This window comes from Theropithecus gelada, chromosome 18 (assembly GCF_003255815.1).
Source record: "Theropithecus gelada isolate Dixy chromosome 18, Tgel_1.0, whole genome shotgun sequence".
Classification (NCBI taxonomy): Eukaryota; Metazoa; Chordata; class Mammalia; order Primates; family Cercopithecidae; genus Theropithecus; species Theropithecus gelada.
Window position 1 is genome coordinate 7,853,255 of NC_037686.1, and position 18,065 is coordinate 7,871,319.

The window sequence follows — 18,065 nt, forward strand, 5'->3', positions numbered from 1 at the left end:
TATACCTGATGTAAATGACGAGTAGTTGGGTGCTGACGAGTTGATGGGTGCAGCACAGCAACATGGCACAAGTATACATATGTAACAAACCTGCACGTTATGCACATGTACCCTAGAACTTAAAGTATAATAATAATAATAAAATAATAAAATAAAATAAAATTAATTCAGTCAAAAAAAAAATAATGTACAACATGAAAAGGATCTGATGTACAACATGAGGACTAGAGCTAAGAAGTGTCTTGTATTCAGGATTTTGCTAAATGAGTATATTATAGCTACACTTGCCACAAGTAGAGGGGTGTTGGGAGAAATGCATAACTATGTGAGATGATAGATATGCTAATTTGATCTACTATAATAACCATTTTACTATATATGTATCTTATGTTGTATGACTTAAATATACATAAAATTTTAAAAATTAAAAAATATTTAATATTTTTATTTTTAATTTTTGTGGGTACATAGTATGTATGTATATTTATGGGGGTACATTTGATGTTTTGCTACTGGCATGCAATGTGCAATAATCACATCATGGAAAACAGGAAATCCATCCTTCATTTATCCTTTGTGGTACGATTCAATTATACTTTATTTTAAAATGTGCAAATTATTTTGACTATAGTCACCCTGCTGTGCTATTAAATACTATGTCTTATTCACTCTATTCTTTTTGTGCCCATAAAAACATTTCTTAAATGTCTTAGTTACTCGGTCAGATCTTAAGATATTGTGAGACGACCAGGAGTTACTTATTTCACTTACAAATCAGGGAGCCCCCTCCGCTCCATTTCAGTGGAAAGCTTTATAGATACTGGAGAGGACGGAGTAGCTGAGTTGCTGAAAGATGGGCGACTTCTCTTATCAACCATTAATTCAGATCTTCTCTATTAACATGACTTCAAGACACCACCAACTTGATTTTTATTTTCTTTCCAAAAAGAAAAAAAAAAATACTGCAGTCCCTAGCCAATAAATAACTCACCTGAAGGTCAGGAACACCCCCTCCCTCCTTTCTCACAGGGGATGTCTGGGAGGGGAGAGGGGGCTGGAGAGGCCAGGCCATCATCTAAGTGGAAATCAAGGGCTAAAGCTATTGGCATTGGCAGCTGTCTCCAGGCGTCGTCCGCGGAGCCTGACCCTGCGCCAGGAAGGAGGAGGTTGTGGCCATGTAACTGTCCTGAAGTACTGCGGTGGCCCCCACCCCCGCGGCTGGGAGGGCAGGCAGGACGAGGTTGGCTTTCCTTGCGCGGTCTCTGGGCGTGGGCCCCCGCCGCAGCTCCGCGGAGCCTCGGTGTCTCCTGCAACAGGGGGCGGGGGGAGCCGCGGCGAGCAGCCCTGGGCTGCGGCTTCCTCCCCACGCCCGAGTCTCCTGCGCACCGCCGCCGAGGACGCGCGCCCGAGCCTGGTCCCCACGCCGCGGCGCGCCTGGGCTATCCGCTGATCCCAGGTAACTTTTCCGCCTCCCGGAGTGGGGGACTGCGAGGGGGTCTCGGCTTTACGAGGTGCGGAGGAAGAGCCCGAGGCCTGGGGCGAGGCGCACGGGCTGTGGGGCTGACGCGTGGCTCCGGCGCCGCGCGGTCTCCCGAATCCCGAGCCCCGCGCCTGGGGTCCCCAACCGCCCTCCCGCTCGCCGGGACCCTCGGCGGGCCGAGCCTGTGCGCCGCGCCCCCCGCCCGCTCCACCCGCCGCGCTGCAGCAGTGGCTGGGCCGGCGCGCAGAGCCTGAGTCCCGGCCTCCGGCCTGGGGGCCTCCCTGGGATCCCTGGCCGATGGGGCAACTCGGTCCCCGCGTCTCTTCTCCGCCAATTTTCGCAAATCCCCCGCCCGGGGCGCCATGTTTTAAGTTGCCCCTCGGACTGGGGGCGAGCGCGGGCCGGCCCCTCCCCCGGGGAGGTGCGAGGGACAGGGGGCGACACTGCGGCGCCGCCCGGGCGGGTGGCGGCTGGCGGGCCGCGGGAGGGGCCGTGCGCTCAGTGCGCGGCGGCTGCGGGCTCGTCCCGGGTGCAGGCGCGGGCGGGCGCGGCGCGGGGCCAGTAAGGTGCGCTCCGCACAAAGCATCCCCGCTGGGCAGCGGGGCCGGCCGCTTTTATATAACTTGCCTCGTTCCCCGAACTGGGGCAGCGGCCCCCGGCCGGTGGGGGAGGAGGAGGGAGCGTCCAAGCGGGGTTGCCCTGGGCCTGGGCACCTGCAGGGGCCCCTCGCCTCTGGCACCCGGGGGCGGGCCGGGGGCGCCTGGGTCGGCCTGTCGTGGCCCGGGAGCTCGGGGCGGCGCGACTCACCTGGCGCCCTCGGGGCTGCGATTCGCCTTGGGAGGTGTCTGCGAAGGCGGCTCTGCAGCGGTGGGGGTGGGGAGGCTGGGGCTTCGGACCGCTGGAGCTGGGGTGTCAGCCAGTTCCTGGCGGGTGTTTCCTGGTTGCTGCCGCAGGGGCTTGCTTTTTCGGGTTTCGCCTCTAATCTCGCCCGACTTCTTCCCCTTCCCCCCCAGCCCCCCACGCCCGCGAAGTTCATGGCTTCTGCAATGCGGTGGGTGTGGTTACCTAGTAAATTGTAACTGTGGTCCCTTGCAATGAGAGTATTCTTCTCAATTTTCTTTCTATATTACGGATCTGAAGTTTCCTAGGGTTTTTCCTTTAGTTGCAGCCCAGGGTTAAAGTTGGTAGAGATTATTGCGGAACAGAACAAATAGAATGATAAAGGAAACATGTGGTATTAATTACTTGTGGAGGTTGGGCTGGAAGGTCCTGAGAGGGCCCGGCAGTCCTGCTAATGCAGTGCTTCCATTGCGTGTTTAAGTTGTTTCAGCTTTTTTACATTAGTCTTGCGGAATTGCTTTTGCAGATATCCTGCCTGTCCTTTTTGTTGGGGGGCGGGGGTTGCAATGGGAATTTTAAGCTCTCTGAGGTGGCCAGGTGTGCTGGAGTTTCTTTTGATAGCATTAACTTCTGTAGTACAGGAAGCGTCACACGAAGTGCTTAAAAGCATTATTTTTGAAATTCACCCTGATTTTTAAAGTCTCAAGGAAACAAAAATGATAAAATTCCACTTGATGTCTGTGAGCCATGGACGTAGTCCCAATTACGGCAAATTAAGCAGAAAAGCCCTATTAAGAAAAGAGAGCAGCACATCAAGCTCCAGTGAACTCTGGGGACTGAGAGGTGATTTCTGTCTTGGCTCAGAGAGAGTGTTTAAAAAATGCATGTTAATTTTGGTATCAAACTTTAAAAACTTTAGTTGGAGTAACAAAATTAATGTGAGAGGGAATAAATACTAAATTGGAGAAGCGTGACTTCAATTTGTTAATTTGCAAGGCATTGATAGCTGAATGCTTAATACTGTCTCATTTGCATTATGGTTTTCTGGTAGTTTAGAAAAGCAAACTATCAGATGCACAACACTGCATCAAGTTTATTTAGTTAATACACTTTAGCCAAAATAAGTTTTTCAAAACAGATCATGTTTTGTGAATAATTCATCCATAACAAGAAGAGTAGCCACTTTAATTTGTAAACCCCTTTTAGGTGAAGGATTCGGGAGCTATAGGTCAAATGTCAGTGTCTCAGTGAAATATTTACATTTAATTTTTAAGACATTTCTTCTGCTTGAATGTGATTTAGGTTAAAAGCAATTTTTCATCAATTCTTGTACAGTGCTTGGACTTTGGCCAACTTTGTGTTGAAATAAAAAGATCAGGATATTTTTAAACTTGATCGGATGCAATTTTATTTATAATTGTTTTTTAAGAACTGGTTGGTCAAGTGCATTAAGGGGCCACCTAGGTAGAAGAGATGCCACTATCCATGCAGTGAGAGATGTATTGCTGTTATCTTGTGAATCTTTTCTGGACTTACATGGTATATTAGATTAAGTGTGGCAGGAACTTGCTGTAAAAAGTGTTTTCTGTAAAATACTGTAAAAGTATTTTCTTCCATGTTGTATGATGTGCATTCATCTTTTAAGTTAGTGCTTTCCCTAAAATTCACAAACTAGAATTCATGTCCTCTCCAGTAAAGTAGAACTCCAAGAGTAGACTGAGGAATAAATGTTTTCTTTCTGTGAGAATTTGACTATATATAATGAAGAGAGGGACCTTTTTTTTTTTTTTTTGAGATGGAGTCCCACTGTGTCGCCCAGGCTGGAGTGCAATGGCGCAGTCTCGGCTCACTGCAACCTCTGACTCCTGGGTTCAAGCAATTCTCTTGCCTCAGCCTCCCGAGTAGCTGGGATTACAGGCGATCACCACCACACCTGGCTAGTTTTTGTTTTGGTTTTTGTTTTGTTTGTTTTTAATTAATAGAGACAGTGTTTCACTACGTTGGCCAGGCTGGTCTGGAACTCCTGACCTCAGGTTATGCGCCTGCTTCGGCCTCCCAAAGTGCTGGGATTACAGGCGTGAGCCACCGAGCCCAGCCGAGACAGGGTGCTTGAGTAATCTACCCTGGCCATCTTTAATTCCCATAGTCTCCTCTAAGTACCCCATCAGTTTTCTGTGGAATATAGACTCACCATTGAAACCCATGAATCAAATTTATCTTTAGCACCACTTCATTTAGAGAGATCCTTAATCGTGCGATCGCTGCGTCTATTTCTTTCAAAAGGCTAGCTGGCTGCTGATTTGTTGGGAATTCATCAGGCACTCAGGCGGGGGAGGGTTCTGCAGTTATTTGGTTTGCCTTGGCTGTGAGGAATTCTGTGCTCAGAAGCAAGGACTGGAGCAGTGAAGTCATTGTCCTGCCTGGTGTTGTGACATCACTATGGCTCAAAGGAAACAAGGGTGGGGCAGGCAAAACCAGACCATCTGAAGCATCTCGCTGGCTTTAAAACTTTGCCTGATCAATGACTGAGACTCTCCTTTCTCAAGTTGAACTGCATTGCGAGGTATTGTTTGGAGAATTAGAGGATATAAATGAATGTAAGACTACATGGGAAAATGTGTCTCCAAGAGGAAGGAAGGAGAGGGGTGTGTGTGTGTGTGTGTGTGTGTGTGTGTGTGTTTTGTGTGTGTGAAATAGTAGAAAGCATTGAATATTCCTTTTGTAGAGAAAAATACTGTAATTTTTTAGAAGGGCCATTTACAAAATTAAAGAACAAGAAAAATGAGTATATTTGGATTTATATATTGAGTCAACATATTTCTTACTGTTCTTTGTACTAAAAGAGCATTCTTTTTAAATTCTTGATTTAGGTTATTGGTAATTTTTAAAAAGTATGTGGTCTCTCTGAAGATGCAATTTACTTATTGGGTAGGCAATGTTCTCATTTATTTTTAAGTGATGTGGTTGCAGTTGGCAATTGGAAAAAATGGAAAAAGGTATTTCATAAGTGTAGAAGGTATCTGCAGTGATTTGGAGTAATTGATTTCCATTTCCATTTTTGTTTTATGTACTAATTATTTTATAATTTAGCATTTTAATCCTAATTTAGAATTCTAGTGCAGAGATGATCAGAGACATGTTTCACCCAAATTAGTGTTGAATAAATGATAAGACTGAAATTCAGAAACAATAAAGTACATTTCATGTTTTCCTTTCTGAATTTATAGTAATATCAGCATAAAAAATGAAGAACCACAGAATGGCTGCAGATGTTCCTTGTCTGTTCCATACCTCCTTGCTAAGATGACTGACAATTTTCATGTGAGTGTATTATGTATGTAGGAGCTCTGGGCAGTTCTTTCTTAACTGTATAGCGATTCCAGAGCAGAGTTTCAAAGCATAAAGAAGAAACAAATTGGGAAGAATGGCACAAGTAGAGAAGTTGAAATTAAATGCCAGAACTGCAGATTACTTGGTTGAAATGTCTTTGGTATTGCATTCTTAGTCCTTGCGATGATTGGTTAAATTGCATACTTTGGAATTGTAAGCTTCTATTAGCACCAAACCCCTAATTCTTTTGTAATTTGCAGTACAGAGAAAAAGCTGACAACTTAATTTTTAGATTGCTGACATTTTGATACGTTGTTCTTATAACCCTGCCTTACAAACTAAAAACAGAGAGAGAGAGAGAGAGCGAGAGAGAGAACGCAGAAAGGTCTATATTAGACCTAGAAAACAAATGCAATATTTAACCTGCCTTGAGTATATATTTTTCTCTCCAGTTATATTGGGTGGGTCCTTGATGAGGATAGGGAGTTATTTCTTTTGAGGTTTCTTTCCCAAACCGAATAGAGGTCTAGACACTTAAAGCATTCAGTAAATACTTATAGAATTGTCTAAAAAGTGGGGCCATTTGTAACTTATGCTTTACTACCAAAAAAAAAAAAAAAAAAAATCTTGGAGAAGGTTTAAAAAGCATTGCTGCTTTATTTAAAAATGAGAATTACCGGACTCATGTATGTAGTCATTATTTTTAATGGCATGGTCCTCTTCATGACAAGATTGTTACCTCTGTCAATAGCTCAAATTGGGTAGGTCCTAGAGGTTTTGCCATATCAGGGAAGAGAATTCTGCAGGTACCAAGAGAAAAGAAGAATGGGTTCTTTGAGGGAAGAACTGCAGGGAGTCGGCTTCCTTTCCTGCCAGCTCTAATTGGTGTCATGGAGGACATCAGTGTGGAGGGTGTCCTCTGAAGAGGGGAGGGATCAAATGGGAGGGTGACAAAAGCTGAAAAGGATTAGTGCTGGGAGATGATACTGATCTCCTAGCATTGAACTAAAGAGAGGAAAACTATTTTCTGTTTTAGCTCTCTCTTCTTCGGTCATTTTCGTATATGCCTGTGTTTACATCCTCAAATAGCGAGTTTCTTTGTATTTGATTCAAGCCCCAAATTTCATCATTTCTAAAAGAAAGTTATTTTTTCACATTTAACATCTCTGAAATTGGGATATGTCTTACATGGCTCTCAGCCATGTGGCAGAGAAAAAGCTGGCAACTTAATTCATTGATTGTGAATATGCATCAAAAATTGGACATTGGATGTTAGTCTATTGGAGAAAATCCTGGAGACAGTAATGGAGCACTCTTAAGTGATGCATTTCCAGTGCTTGTGGTGACTCAAGATGATATTGTGTGGAAAAGCATAGATAGCAGTAACTCTTAGTTGATGTGCAATTTGGAAGAGTTGAATTCTGAATATGTAAGAATTTTTGGGAACACCTTAGCCTATCTATTTTGTTTATATTTTCTTTATGCGTTGAATAACTAAATCAATTTGAGTTCTTTAGATAAGAAGAAAATGAAAATTCCAGTTTCTAAAAATGTATGAGTCATAGCTTAATTGGCAGAGTGCTATATAACATAATGTTATCTCATAATCAGTGTCATGAATCTTATGAAATATGGTTTATTGTTTGGCTGTGCAATTTTTTTGAAATGTACTTTATAATATGTAGTGCTTATTGTACACTATCCATGTATCAGTGATTGTTTTTCTATGTATTATTGATTGTTTCCTATAAAAGGATATGTGCATCCTTTTATAGGAAAAAATCTATTGAAAATTCTTCATTTCCCATTTTGACTTTCCATTTTGGCCTCGGGAAGATGACTGGATTTTGATAGAGAATCTCAATTAGTCATTGAGCAGATATTCCAGACAGGACATTCCAGAAGTCAAGAGACCTACCTTTAGCTGGAATATAGCCTGTACGCTGGGGAGTAACGGGAGATGCGCCTAAGGAGGGAGTGTGAGGTCTGATTGTGGAAGATTTTTGGATATGAGAGTAAGGGATATTTTGGACTTTGCTAGGTAGTGGGGAGTCATTGAAAGTGGTTGAGTAGGGAAGAAGAATATTTTTTTCTCGTGATAAGTGTAGGATGAGTTGGAAGAATAGGAATCTGGAGACAGATGGTCTTTAGTTAATGGAGTTGTCCAAAATTTTGCAGAAATTGAATATGTTTTTTTCTCTCAATGATTGATATTTTGGCAATTCATTCCATATTTTTGTGGGAGTGTTTAACTGAGGATTAAATACTACTTTTGGATTGTTTAAGGTGGAAAATGAGATATACGAAATATGGAAAGATTTTTCTTCTTATTTATCCTTTCAATGAATATATCTCAGTTATTTGAAATATTAAAAATTATACATTCTCACTTTAAAATATATTCTAACAATACTGAAAAACCAAAGAAAGAAATCTCATTATCTACCTTTCTGAATGTATTACGTATCAGAGTGGAATAGGACAGACCTGGGTTAGGCTCTCGGCCTTGCTATTTAATAACTGTGCGGCATGGTTCTTTTAACTTCCTAGAGCCTGTCTGTTCATTTATAAAATGGGCATAATGCTTATGTCTCATGGATATATCACAAGTGCTTTGTAAGTAGCAGTAGCATCATTTTGCACATATATAGACTTACACATAGGTTACATAATATTTTACATGAATAGACTTCTATCTTTAATACTTCTCTGTAACTGTTTTTTGTTTGTTTATTTGTTTGAGAACAGAGTTTCACTCTGTTGCCCAGGCTGGAGTGCAGTAGCGCAATATCAGCTCACTGCCACCTCCACCTCCTGGGTTCTAATGAGCCTCCCAGATTCAAGCGATTCTCCTGCTTCAGCCTGCCAAGCAGCTGGGATTATAGGCGCCCACCACCCCGCCTGGCTATTTCTTTTTTTAATTGTTAGTAGAAATGGGGTTTCACCGGGTTGGCCAGGCTGGTTTCGAACTCCTGACCTCAAGTGATCTGTCCGCCTCAGCCTCGCAAAGTGCTGGGATTACAGGCGTGAGCCACTGTGCCCCGCCACACTTTTTTTTTTTTCTTCTTTTTTTTTAATGTAACAGTATGTCTGGCGGAAGCTTTTTCATGCATGCAAATCTATATCCACATCATTATTTTTAATGGTAAATAAATATTTTCTTTTGGTCTTGTGCAATACTGGTAAAGGATCATTACCTTAATAATGGTGATGATGTGAAGCTTTGTCGTCCAGCCCCCCTACCTCCTGCCACTTGCTGCCTACGCTTCATGACTCTCTTCTGATATACATATAAAGAGGCTTGCGGTAAAACAGGATATTTAAAAAAATTAAAATCTCTGATGATTACATATATCTCAATGTTGTATGTGAATATTTAGTTCTAACAAACTAAAGCAAACTTTCACCATATATTTCCTGATTTTTTAAAATTCAGATTTTAATGTCATCTCTTCATGGAGGGCCGAGCTCACCCAGCTAAGCCTAACCTGAGTTGCTAGGTACTCACCATCTTCCCATGTGCCTCTCGGCATGCCTCGAGGGACAGCAGATGCAGCAGCCTGGACCTGAACTAGGCTCTCCAGGGTCAAAACATCCAGGGTCTGGCATAGTTTAGTAGGTATAGGGGGTCATTGGGCTTCCAGAGATGGAAAATATTAAGCTCCCTTTGGTCTCTCTCTGAGTTCCCAACCCTTCCTTCGTCCTCAGCAATAGAGTGGTAACAAATGTCATATTCCATTCACTTCTCCAGGGATGTGGGCTGCTCTGTTATGTTATTTACAATCCCATTATTTTGACGAATCTTCGATTTCCCTGGAATCCAGTCTTCATTCACCCATTTGAGGAGAATAGCTTTATGATCCCGAAGGTGGTGCTAGCTGGAACGGTGCACCCAGGCTTCTGTGAGATGATGCCATCAGGGCATCTAGAGGTCTCGGGCTGTCCCTGACAGTTGCATCCTTCTACATGATTTGTATCTAGAGTTACTAACGTCCCAGAGATGCAGGGAGTTTTTGGTAATTTCATTACAGAGAATTACTCTTGATGAATTTTGGTGTGTTTTATACCATTTTGTGTGGTTCGGTGACAACTTTTATTAACTTTAGAAGGAATATGCTTACTGGCTAAGTATAAGACTTGGAAAATAGAGGTTAATTTGTCTGCTCAAGACATCTGGAAAGCTTTTCCTTTGAATTCTTGAAATGAGAGCAGTAATTCATTGGGGGAAGTTATATTGTAGAACAGGGGCCCCCAACCATTTTGGCACCAAGGACCTCCATTTTGCTCGCCTCCTGCTGTGTGACCCTGTCCTTGGTACAGAGGCTGGGGTTTCATGGAAGACAATTTTTCCATGGACGGGGATTGTGAGGGATGGTTTCAGGAAGAAACTGTTCCACTTCAGCTCGTCAGGCATTCGATTCTCAAAAGGAATGCACAACCTAGATCGCTCGCATGTGCAGTTCACAATGGGGTTCGCACTCTGATGAGAATCAAATGCCACTTCTGATCTGACAGGAGGCAAAGATCAGGTGGTAGTGCTCACTCGCCCACCGCTCACCTCCAGTTGTGCGGCTCTGTCCTTGGCCCAGCAGTGGGGGATCCTTGTTGCAGAATAAAGAAAATACGAGGAGTTACGGAAGATACAGATGGAAACGTCTGCTAACCTTGAGCTAGGTAACTGTCGGTGGGGTACTCTATTTCTCTAGGCAAGGTTCCCCAGAGTGAACAGATGAGGATGCTGCCTACCTCAAGGTTGAAATGAGATCTGTGTTTGAAGACATCTAGAACCAGTCTAATGAGAATGTACACATAGTACATGTTTTCTCATTTCAGTAGTATATGCTGTTGTCCTCTTTGCTTGTTTTTAGGGACATGTGTTAGGAATTGTAAGATCCTGAAGATGAGTATGGAATTTTGTGATGTTCCACTACAAAACCCGTAATCCAGAAGATGGCCCTCAGTGAGAATGCAGGATTTTTTGAGTGTAAAATTCCAGATAACAGTAGAGGTTTGCAAAGAATGAGACACAGTGGTTTTCAAATTTTCACATGCAACAGAATTACCTGATGAGTTTGTTAAAAAGGAATTTTGGGGGACCAATCCACGGATTATCATCTAATAGATCTGGAGTTGGATCCAGACCTCCTTATGTCCTGACAAGGACTTTGGTGATATCTGATCCAAGTGGTCCCTGGACCACATTTTGAGACACACTGTTTTAAGGACTTTTGTCTTAGTAACTCTCCAGCTTCTTCACTATTGTCAAATAAGCATTTAACCTGGAAAGCAGTTACAATATAAATAAACAGTACTAGTGTTGGAGAGAATGTTTAGCATAGAGCAAAGAAACCTGGCCTTGGACTTAGAATGCTTGGGCTTCTTTATGGCTGGTCCATCACTTGTAACTTCTGTGGCCCTAGGAAATTACATAAAATTTAAAAGGTTAAGGAAGTAGGGTAAAAGGTTAGTTTTCTTATCTGTTAAATAGGGATAATGATAATTATGTAGCAGAATGGTCAGAATGGTTGAGTAAGAATCTTAAGTGAAAGTACGTACATAGCTCTTAATATGTCTTCAGTTGGGGTTAATTTTCTTACTTTGTGATTGGTAATAGATTAAAATGGCCTTGAAGAAGAGATGCTTCTATGAGTAAATGTGATCCTGCTGGTCAAAATCATACTGAGCTATGTGGGTCCTACAGATACCTTTTTTTTTTTTGAGACGGAGTCTCGCTCTGTCGCCCAGGCTGGAGTGCAGTGGCTAGATCTCAGCTCACTGCAAGCTCCGCCTCCCGGGTTCACACCATTCTCCTGCCTCAGCTTCCCGAGTAGCTGGGACTACAGGCGCCCGCCACCTCGCCCGGCTAGTTTTTTGTATTTTTAGTAGAGACGGGGTTTCACCATGTTAGCCAGGATGGTCTCGATCTCCTGACCTCGTGATCCGCCCATCTCGGCCTCCCAAAGTGCTGGGATTACAGCAGATACTTTTAAGATATTATGAAGTTCTTCACTTATATATGTGAAACTTAAAATGATTAAAAGCTTTCTTTACAAATGTTGCTGTGTTTAGTGACATTCATATCAGTGGTAAATGGTCAGACTACATTATAATTTATTAGCATTTTTTTCCTAAGCTCATATCCGAGAAGGACACACACATTCACATAATCCACATACGGGGACAACAAAACCAAAATCTCACTGTATATCACATTTAAATTGCATCAGTTTCTTAGACTCCAAAGATAAATTCAAGAAGAAACCTCAGTCTTTGGAGCTGTATTTGCCATTCACCCTCAGGGTCTTCAGCGTTTCTGACAGCATGGCCATGTCTTGGTGCAAAGAGGCAGCAAGCCCGATAAATCATGTAACCATTTTCAGACATTGGCCTTTTTCCCCCTCCTTGAACCTTCTCCAGTTGTCATCAAAATTGCGATTTTGGAGTTACATCTAACAGGGTTTTCACATTAAGACAAGACACGTGAAAAGATCTTTGACAAACGGTAGAATATACGTATATGAATAAATTAAATTTCATTTCTTTTTTTGCCCACTCAGTGTCCAGTAAAATGTTCCTCTCAAACATTTACTGGTTTTATTTTAAATACCTCTTATTTCTCCATACTCGTATTTAAGAGTTGGATTCCAACTTGATATCATTGCCTGAGGCTTCTCCTGGCTAGAATTGTGAAGCATCTTATTCGGTCATATTAGAGTGTGTAAGGGCCTTTGTGCTGCTCAGATCAAGGACAATCCCCCAGGCGCCTTATCTCAGTGAATGGTTTATTGACCCCCAAGATGAATCCAGGTCTTCGCTACTCAGAGCAGCTTCTGAATGATCTCTTCTCCAAATATCCTAGTTCAAGCATCTCCTAGAATAAAGAAACCAAGCAAAATTAAACCAACCCATCTTTTGACCCAGTTTCCTCCTTAAGCTTATTGTCAACTTCCCAGCTGCTTGGTTGTCAGACACATGTCTTTGAAATTAAGATTTGTCCAGGCAGGATACTCATTTGGCACCAATGATAGTTTAAAGACTCATCAAAGTACTGAGATACACACTGAAAGTGAAGAGACTGGACTGATGGCTGTGCCAAAATGTGACTCTTTGAGCCTTTGTAAAATTTTGTTCCTTTCTCTGTTCTTCTATCTGTTTGTTTATTCCATAAATACTTATGGAATGCTTGTTATGAACCTGGCACTGTACTCAGTGCTGGGGTTACAGTGATGAACAAATCAGATTGTACTCTCCTGGAAACTGTATTTTAAACAAGGGGATGAGTAGTAAACAAATAAGATTTCAAATACCAGTGAACACTGAGCAAAATCAAAGCCCAGAGACTTTGCGTGTGGAGCGCTCCTGTAGGTACTATCATTTAGGGGATGTTTAACATTTTACCAAGTCTTTCTTTTTGTTTGCACCCCTTCTCTGCAAGTGTGGTGTCAATTCTAGATTATAAGTGGAACCAGGCAGGGACCATGTCTAATCTTTGTGTCTTTGAGCCGAACAGTGCCTCATACACAGCAGGCCTTGTTAACTGCTAAACAGATAGTTCTTACTCTTACCACTCTTTTTTCTCGTACCTTGCCTTTCCTTGTAACAGTGTTTTGACTTAAAATATACATTCTCTTCTTTCTTGTGTAAGCTCAGTATTTTTTTTTGGAGACATGGTCCTGTTCTGTCATACAGGCTGGAGTGTAGTAGTGGCACGATCTTGGCTCATTGCAACCTCTACCTCCCAGGTTCAGGTGATTCTCGTGCCTCAGCCTCCCGAGTAGCTGGGATTATAGGCATGCGCCACCACACATGGCTACTTTTTGTATTTTTAGTCTAGACGGAGTTTTACCATGTTGGCCAGGCTGGTCTTGAACTCCTGGCCTCAAGTGATCTGCCCACCTCATCCTCCCCAAATGCTGGGATCCCAGGCATGAACCACTGTGCCCGACCTGTAGTCTTTTTTCTTAAAGAAGATTTCCCAATTGCAAGAGCTTTGTCACTTAAAAAACCTGGATCTATCTCTGATCCTAACCCATATTAAACTGCCCCTTTTCTGAATTTTGACTGCAATTCTGGCTAACCAAAATCCAGAATTTGGCTGTAACAACTCCTCTTCTTTTGAAGTATCTCATGGCCACACATGAGAAACACATCCAAAGGCTTGAATTTGTGACTTGACTAAAACACATCACTGAGCCTCTCAGAAACATACGCTCATCTACAAATGTGCAGAACAGCCGTTTCTTGTTTTTTCAGAACTATTACGAAGATCAAATGGTGTAATTGATGTGAAAGCACTTTTCAAACTGTAAGATGCATAAAAAAATAATGGATAGTGTTGTCAGGGAGTAGAGCTGGAAAGCATTCAGGGGAAGGAACGTCTGATTTCCTTAATGCTTTGCTCTGCAGCCTGTGCCTCTGTCCATCTGCCTAACAGTGGAGTATATCCTGAGTACTTACACGTTTACAGCCCTACCCAGGCACCCAGCAAAGTGATTGTCACTGCCCACTCTCACGGGGCTTCCTGTCACCCTGAGCACAGATATAATTAATTGCTGCCTCCCAAGTGCTGTGATGGGGGAATCGGGGCATGAAAGGCGCACAAAGGAAGCTCACCTACCAGCTGTGGGGGTGTGGCTCTGGAAGGAGAGGGAGTGGTGTCCAACCTGAGACCTGAAGATGACCAGGAGCCATGCGGTGGAGAAGTGGGGAGAGCTGGATGGAGTCTGGACTTGGCTGGACAGGAGAGTGTCAGAGGTGACTGACCAGTATGTACAGAGGCCAGGAGGAAAGAGGGAGACATTCGTGTGGCTGGCAAGTAAGATGGGCTCCAAGGGCAGTGGGGGAGATGAGCCTTAGGGGCAGCTGGGGTCAGAGTTCAGGGCCCTGTGAACCATGTCATCCTGAGGGTGAGGCAGAGCCATTGAGGGGTGTTACCTTGTTGGAAGACATGGTCAGATGTACCTTTAATATGGCTTTTGTAGTAATCTAGGGAGTTTACTTTTTTGAAGGACAATATATCATTATGGTAAAAATGAGTGTTTTTTGAAGGAATGCATGAATGACTCAGTGAACTCCTTAACAGTTTCTGGCACCACAGCAGTCTAGCTTTATGCTTATAGGACACATGTTTAAACTTAGAAACTTCACTTTTTTTCCCATAAAAGTCGCAGTTAATATCACAATATATCAATCTATACAGCAACCCCAAATATAAGTACTTTGTACATACGTACCTGATAAATGGTACTAATGTTGATATCCAGGGAAGAATTGAGGAGAATCTGAACTAAGGAAGTGGTAGAAGAGATGGAGAAAAATGAATATTTTGAAAAATGTTTAGGAGGTAGAATTTTGAGACTTAGTGACATGTTGGGTATGGTGGAATGTGAGGGAGAGGAGAATGGCCCCACTTGCTGTTCCTTGAGAGAGAGAGATATATATATATATCTTGCTGTTCCCTGAGACACACACACACACACACACACACACATATATATTTGAGTTGATGGCAGGGTTAGTGATGGCGTGTGCAGGTCAGGAGTTTGTCTCGAAGTTCCTGTGGGACATTTCAGAACCCATGTCTAGTAGCCTTCATGCATCAGCCGGCAAGCCAGAGAGGTCCAGCTCAAAGATCCAGACTCAGAATCCTCCAGGTAGGAAGGTAATTAAAGCCATACAAGCTGAGGTCACTAGAGAGAGGGCAGAGTAAAGAGAATGTGCAAGGGAAAAAAGTAGAAGAGGAAAAGGTCTAGAAGCTGGGGAAATGTGATTTAGAAAGAAGAAGTGTTCACTGGGGTTCTTGAACATTTAAATGACATGAGAGCTGCAACGCTCCCTTTGCACTTAGCCACACTGATGTTGGTGAGTTCGCCATGAGGAGCTTAGAGGAGCAATACCAGTTTTCCAAGTTTGTGCACCAATTCTTTCGCCTTTGCTTGCCTTTCATCTTCAACCTCCCGCATTCTGAGGGTAGAAGCCAGGCTACAGTGGGCTAGGGCTGAGAGGAGGGCAGTGCACACAGCAGGGGTACCTGGTGCTCAGGAAGAAACCAAAGCACAGATGTCTTCGCCACTGTAGCTGAGGTAAGATATATATATATATATATTTGATGTAATTTTTATCCACCGTGTTTTATTTTTTAAAGAAGTATATTGAGAGGCAAAGGTGACATTGTTGGAAATGTTTACCTCCTATGTAGCTAAGGGGCTGTATTTAAAATTGTGACAGGCAGCTCAGCTTAAAGCACTAAACATAGATTTCCAGTATTTTCTTTTATGCAACCCTTTTCTGTAGATCATAAAAGGCTCTAATGTGTAGTTTCAGAGCAGTGCCAGGGCAGTGATGACAGCTGTTTCATTCCGTTAATATGCTCTCTTTCTTCCCATGATCATGGAAATGATTCCACCAATGGTAGAGTATTCTTGGTCACAGCTGAGCAGAAATATTGTGGCTGTCTTGACCATTACCTGAAGGTTAGCAGTAAGCTTCAGTTCAACCCAAGGATGGTTAATTAAGAAACTAGAGGATGGGCCGGGTGTGGTGGCTCATGCCTGTAATCTCAGCACTTTGGGAAGCCAAGGCGGGTGGATCACTTGAGGCCATCGAGTTCCAGACCAGCCTGGCCAACATGGTGAAACCTCGTCTCTACTAAAAATACAAAAATTAGCCAGACACGATGGTGGGTACCGGTAATCCCAGCTACTTGGGAGGCTGAGGTGTGAGAATCACCTGAACCTGGGAGGCTGAGGCTGCAGTGGGCCGAGATCACACCACTCTACTGCAGCCTGGGTGACAGAGTGAGACTGTCTCAAAACCAGAAACAAAGAAAAAAGGCTAGCGGATGCAGGAATGGGGTTGAAAATTATTTTACAAAAATATTGTGAAATATTTCTGATACACACAAGGGTTGATTGAAAAGATGATGACCTATATGCACAGCCTGCACAAAATGTGACCCCAGCTGGACTCAGGTGCTGAAGGTCTGTAATCCCAACACTTTGGGAGACCAAGGCAGGAGGATCACTTGAGCTCAGGAGTTTGAGACTAGCTTGAGCAAAATAGTGAGACCCCATCTGTACAAAATTTTTTTTAAAAAATTAACCAGACATGGTGGTGTGTGCCTATGGTTCCAGCTACTTCTTGGAAGGCTGAGGTGGGAGGATTGCTTGAGCCTGGGAAGTCAAGGCTGCAGTGAGCTATGATTGCACCACTGCACTCTAAGCTTGGGTGACAGAGCAAGATCCTGTCTCAAATATAAAATAAAATAAAGCAACCCCAAATTGCCAAATCTCCTGCGTTCTCTGAATGTGCACCTCTCTCCCTCTTAGAAGTGGCCACTCTTCTGGATTTGTGTTTCTCATAACCATGCGTGTCTTTCTTTCTTCCCACATCACTATTTCTAGCATTACTCAATTATTTGTGGTATTGTTTTTACTGTTTATATTTTTAAAATAGTATATTGTGCATCTCCTTCTGTAGCTTGTTGTTTGTCGTTGTCTAACAGTGAGATTGAGATCCATGCAGGTTGATATCTGTAGAATTCTGTGGTGTGTTTCTTGTTGAAGACTGGACGCTTTTGCAAGGTTTGTGGCTTCCTCACTGAACCTTGAACTGGGTCATGCTTCTCCCTTCTCCCTCGTAGGCATTGGACTTGCTGAGCCCTCACCTGGAGCAGTCTTCCTCTGCATATTCGTATCTGGCTCCCATGCCTTTCTTCATCCTTTGCTGCTTAGTGTAGTCTTGCACGTACCTCCTCCCAGCCCCAACAACATCCTACACAACCTGCTCCTCTTCCCGGGTTACTTTTCCTCATATCCCTACACATTTTATGTTTTCATGTTTCTCCCTCAACCAGAATATCAGCTTCTTGGCAACAGGATTTTTATCCGTTTTGTTCACTGTCGTAGGCCCAACTTTCAGGACACTGCTCGGCACTTCGTAAGTGCTCAGTAAATCCTCAAATGAAAGAGTCGTTTAAAATATAATGTGAAAAAAATCCCACGAATTTATGAGGGAAAATTCCAGCTCAGTCTTTAACATTTTATTTAGCAGGTATGGTTTTGTTAAGAGTGGTTTAACTTTAAATTGTAAATATAACGTCAAAATGTGAGACTCCCTGGTGAGAAGAGCTCGCCTCTACTGGCTGCAGGAGCTTCTTGGGATACGAGAACCAGTGTGTGCTGGAGCAAGACCTTACCCCACTGAGCAGGGAGAATCATGCTGCTTAGGGTGACGGTTGTGTGTTGGTCATTTTCAATTAACCTGGGCTTGGGATTCTTTATGCTTTTTGGGATAATTTCTCCCCCTTAAGAATTAACACTTCCACGTTGTTAATACTTTCCCTGATATACCATCTGGCCTGCCCCTTTGTTCCCTTCCAGTTTTAGCACAGTTTAAGGTAAACAGTGTTTTTTTT

The 18,065-nt window shown here is 43.1% G+C and overlaps 1 protein-coding gene across 3 annotated transcripts in view; it reads left to right on the forward strand.

Moving 5' to 3' along the window:
* Window positions 1-1,064: 1,064 nt before the first annotated feature.
* EPB41L3 (erythrocyte membrane protein band 4.1 like 3) overlaps window positions 1,065-18,065 on the forward strand; it is a 149,845-nt gene continuing 132,844 nt past the window's right edge. For 2 of the 3 annotated variants that reach the window (XM_025365079.1, XM_025365081.1), the window contains exon 1: window positions 1,065-1,456. The gene's annotated coding sequence lies outside the window, so the exon portion shown is untranslated. Of the gene's footprint in view, window positions 1,457-4,664; window positions 4,884-18,065 lie in introns of those variants that run through there. The other variant, XM_025365080.1, reaches the window with a different exon arrangement.